Raw genomic sequence first — 5,782 nt, forward strand, 5'->3', positions numbered from 1 at the left:
GACATTTGTCTGGTGTTGAATATACCTAGCCATTGTTATAAACATTTGTCTATTCTTGAAGATGCCTAGCCATTGTTATAGACATTTGTCTAGTGTTGAATATACCTAGCCATTGTTATAGACATTTGTCAAGTGTTGAATATATCTAGCCATTGTTATATACATTTGTCTGGTGTTGAATATACCTAGCCATTGTTATAAACATTTGTCTAGTTTTAAATATACCTAGCCATTGTTATAAACATTTGTCTAGTGTTAAATATACCTAGCCATTGTTATAGACATTTGTCTAGTATTGAATATATCTAGCCATTATTATAGACATTTGTCTAGTGTTGAATATACATAGCCATTATTATAGACATTTGTCTAGTGTTGAATATACCTAGCCATTATTATAGACATTTGTCTGGTGTTGAATATACCTAGCCATTGTTATAGATATTTGTCTAGTGTTGAATATACCAAGCCATTGTTAAAGACATTTGTCTAGTGTTGAATATACCTAGCCATTGTCAAAGACATCTGATTAGTGTTGAATATACCTAGCCATTGTTGAAGACATTTGTCTAGTGTTGAATATACCTAGCCATTGTTAAAGACATTTTCTAGTGTTGAAGATACCTAGCCATTGTTATAGACATTTGTCTATTCTTGAAGATGCCTAGCCATTGTTATAGACATTTGTCTATTCTTGAAGATGCCTAGCCATTGTTATAGACATTTGTCTATTTTTGAAGATACCTAGCTATTGTTATAGACATCTGACTAGTGTTGAATATATCTAGCCATTGTTAAATACATTTGTCTAGTGTTGAATATACCTAGCCATTGTTAAAGACATTTGTCTAGTGTTGAATATACCTAGCCATTGTTATAGACATTTGTCTATTCTTCAATATACCTAGCCATTGTTATAGACATTTGTCTAGTGTTGAAGAGGCCTAGCCATTGTTATAGCCATTTGTCTATTCTTGAAGATGCCTAGCCATTGTTATAGACATTTGTCTATTCTTGAAGATGCCTAGCCATTGTTATAGACATTTGTCTATTCTTGAAGATGCCTAGCCATTGTTATAGACATTTGTCTATTTTTGAAGATACCTAGCCATTGTTATAGACATCTGACTAGTGTTGAATATACCTAGCCATTGTTATAGATATCTGACTAGTGTTGAATATATCTAGCTATTGTTATAGACATTTGTCTAGTGTTGAATATATCTAGCCATTGTTAAAGACATTTGTCTAGTGTTGAATATACCTAGCCATTGTTAGAGACATTTGTCCATTCTTCAATATACCTAGCCATTGTTAGAGACATTTGTCTATTCTTCAATTCTGTATACCTAGCCATTGTTATAGACATTTGTCTATTTTTGAATATACCTAGCCATTGTTATAGACATTTGTCTAGTGTTGAATATACCTAGCCATTGTTAAAGACATTTGTCTAGTTAAATATATCTGGCCTTTGTTAAGTACATTTCTCTAGTGTTTAAGTTATCATTTCTTTGTTTAAGACATGTGTTCACTATTGAAGATACCTCTACCTTTATAAAGACATCTGTCCATTGTCCAAAGATACCTGTTCATCCTTAAATACATTTGTCATTGTTAAAGATACATATTTGCATACTGTTGAAGATGCTTGGCCATCATGAAAGATATTTATATTTTGATGAAGATACCTGTGCATGCTTAAAGCATTTGTCTGTTGTTGAAGACACCGTGCCATTATAAAAGAAATTTGTCTATTTTAAAGAGTGTAAGTTTTTCTCTAGATGTTAGTTAATTCTTTGGGTTTTCAATAATATCTGATGTTCGTCAAATAGTTGTGACAAACGTTTGTTTACCTGCCCTAGTAATCAAAGCATGGGTCAAATGAAAATAGAAAACTGACACTTTGATCACAAGCCACATCAGGTTATTATGAACCGTCATAGATTATTTTATCCGCTTTTTTCGTAACTAGTAATGAGAAGTCAGATGATTATTTCTTTCAAAGTAATATATCATGAACCATAATAAGGAAAATTTTACATTTGGAAACTTTTTATAGATAAATCTTAAATAAGAAGGACTCTACTATTAAAAAACTCTTTCTTCTAACTATATAACTTTGAACCCTAAATCTACGGAAAACATAACTTCCTGATGTTGAAAGTTTATATTACTACTCAGAGTGACAACTTCTGTATTTCAATAATGCAATCTTTATTTGCATACAAATTGGATTACATGAAACTAAAGCATAAGCATGGGGAAAATGTTTTTCGCAAAATATTCAACATCGATACCAAAAAGAGTTAACTTGTTTGACATTAGTATCCATAGAAACAATTCAAAATGTAATAATATAATTGTTCCTTTGTAAATTTTCAATTTCATTTCATTTTCATCAGATTGGTTTGTTATATTTTTTAAACAATGATGTGTTGCTCAGTCTGTAGTGTTCTTTACTTTATTTTTTATTATGTCGTTTGTCTTTTGTTCTTTTTTGTCATTGTGTTGTAATGGTGTCCCTTTGCTATCTTTTGCATTTTTTTACGGATGACATATCAGTTTTCCTGAGAGATACAAAAGAGAGAAGAAAGATACCAAAGAAACAGTCAAACTCATAAATCGAAAATAAACTGACAACGCCATGGCTAGAAATTAAAAAGACAAGCAAACAGGACACTTGACACAACATAGAAAACTAGAGAATAAGCAGCCTAAAATCCACCAAAAAGTAGGGGTGATATCAGGTGCCCCGGAAGGGTAAGTAAATCCTGCTGATCATGTGTTCCAACAAATCATTTGTGAAAATCCTATTTTATTAAAAATCGTTTGTTTTATTTAAATAATGTGATTTTGCATTTTGTGTATCAGTCTTGGTATTTATGATATGCATATTGAAGTATATGTTGTAAGTATAGAATTTTCTTTTCATATATTTGTTAGTTTGTCTAATTATAATTATTTGATGGTCTAGTCAAGGGTATCTATTTAGACGTTTCTACGCTGTTGCAATATTTTATTGCCATCAGGGTTTCCCCTGGGTCAATTATTTTTTTCGCCACCTCTTTCGCCAAAACAATATATTTTCGCCACTTTATTATTTTTTCGCCAGGTAACACAAATATATATTTTTCTTTCAAAATTTTCCTTTTTTCCAGGCCCCCCCCCTTAATTAGAAGTGGTTTTTACTACAAAACGAAGCATCTTACCAATTGGAATTGTTACCTCGTGTAAGGTGTGATCATTACATTGAAGGGTTACTCTCGTGCCAACCTTTTGAATAGATTTCTTCATAGCGACAGTTTTATTTTCTAGACCATCGTAAATAAGTTAAAATATATGCTTGAAACACGTGTGTCACTGAAACGACTTTGAAGTACCGACTCCAATCAATAATCTATATGAAAGTTAAATGATAAAGTTTCAAATCAGAGACCTTTCTTTTGTACATTTTTTGTCATAACAACAATTTTCTTTTCTGAAAAAGAAGGAGAGGAAGCGTAAACACTTTGCTTCAAACACGTTCGTCGAAATCCCTTTGTGACATGTAACAGAAGCCATTCAACCATATCATTTTTTCATATCATACAATCAACACCTTTATTAATTAGTCCTTTGATGTCGATAGCTATGAATGCAATCAGCTTATTGATTGTCTGTCAAAATCTTAACGAGTTCAAGGTGAATTATGAGTATTGTCTGATCGGTAAAGTCAGCGAAACCCGAAAAAAGTAAATAAACAAGATGGATGACAGTAAATCGTTATATATATTTGCCATATTGTGAGTAACAATATTTTACCGATTTAGACAAAAAATTGTTAGACACAATCTACTGACACAATATTAGTTAATGTATGTTATCTATAGGTTTAGATAAAGCTTGGTTAGACAACAAGCCAGACGATAGACACTTGGGGCGCTTAGCAGCTGAACTGACAATTGAAGAAACAAGAAAATTGTATATTCACTTAAAGGAAAAGAATCCCGCTAGGTCGTGGGAAAAAATTAAAGAATCAAACAACAAATTGTCCTTCGATTTAAAGATCAACGCTCTATATGATTGGAGGAAGAGTACACCGTATGCTTCATTCAAGCAGCTTTGGCAAAGTTTGAAAGACGAAGAAATCGACATCCACAAGTTATGTCAGGTATTCATGTGATGACAGATTTGATAAATTACTTTTTCGTCTGCTAAGTACAATTTTGACAGCTTGCACAGATGATGTGTAATTAGCCTTCCCAAAAGCGATTGCCTGTCTTAATTTTCTCAATCCATTCTTATATATTGCTCCCGTCTAGTACTGTCGATCGGAAGATTCAGACCCTAAGAGAGAAGGAATAATCTTTTTAGAGCAAAATTAATGCATTGCAAGATAAACCAATATCAAAATATAAATATATATGAGAAATCTTTTTTTAAAAAAAAACCCCATCTCTTTGAAAAGGCTTATTTCATTTTTTATTCTGAATGAAAACATTACAAAAATATTATTTGATGAGTAGAATTACCGTTGTAAAATGGAGAATGGAATGGAAAATGTGTGAAAGGGACAAAGTTAACAACCCGATCAAAGAGCAGATAACAGCCGAAGTCATACAATAGGTGCATTCAATGCAAGAAGTTTGAAGCAGTAAATAATTATCTGAAACAAATTAACTCGATTAATACAAAAAAGAATAATAATCCGCCAGCAGTGATATTGACTAGGTTCAAGAAAATTTTATTAACTGTATAAGAAAAATATTTCCTCAAATTTAGGGACGTTAAAAAAGGTTTCTAAATGATCAGAACATAAAGAGGTGAACTTCTCGTATGAAAATATGCATCATTCTTTAAAATGCAAGTTATGATTGGTTTTCAATGTTTCCGTAATTACAATTTGATAAAAAAAAAGTTAAAGGAAAACATAATCCATAAACAGTTTGCTTTGAGGTAAGATATTGTTAATTCTTAAAAACAAGGGTTCAAAGATAATGAAATTAGTTTACTATCAAGTTGGTTCCAACCTACAGTAACGGTTTCTAATTTTATAAAGGTTTCATCTGTATACCGTGCCTTGTTAAATTTATTATTTTCACTTTGGTTCTACCTTCATTTACTTTAAATAATTATAAGTCAGGTTCATCGTTAAAATGAGTTTTACAGAGCTTCAACATAATTTTATTTGTTTTTAGTTGAAGACAAATTGTGTAACTTTTTATGTCCTTTACTTTTAAATGAGTCCTTTGTTATACACTGAGCCAAAAAAGTTTAGGAACAAAAATATGAAATTTTATTAAATTACAAAATTGTAACAACATATAATTTTAATTTAAAAATAACAACAAAAATTTAATTGAAATTTTGATATTTCAGAAGCATCAGGAATGTTAATCACTCACATTCGTAAGGATTTTATTTGTATGGAGCGCGGGAAATGCGAAAAGGAGTATAGTGTTATTCATAATCAATTTCTCGGCCTTGCCCTAAGAACATCAATGAAAGATTGACAGGCACACCAGCAGCTGCCCTAAGTCAATGCACTACTCTTGTTGTCGAAAAAAAAAACTTATCTCGTATTAATCTTAAGCGAAAGTGGCGCTCCTCCCATGACGATAGTTTTTGTTGGTCTACGACATATCGACCTATCCCGTGCAGTTACAGTTTGTCGATATCTGTTTGTTAGTCACTAAACTGTTGATTTATGCATCTTTAATTAAGCCCCGACATCAGAAACACTCATTCTGGCATCATCCATCAAATAGTCTGCTGTCGGTCATTTTCGGGGAGACCAGGT

This window comes from Mytilus galloprovincialis, chromosome 11, assembly GCF_965363235.1.
Source record: "Mytilus galloprovincialis chromosome 11, xbMytGall1.hap1.1, whole genome shotgun sequence".
Classification (NCBI taxonomy): Eukaryota; Metazoa; Mollusca; class Bivalvia; order Mytilida; family Mytilidae; genus Mytilus; species Mytilus galloprovincialis.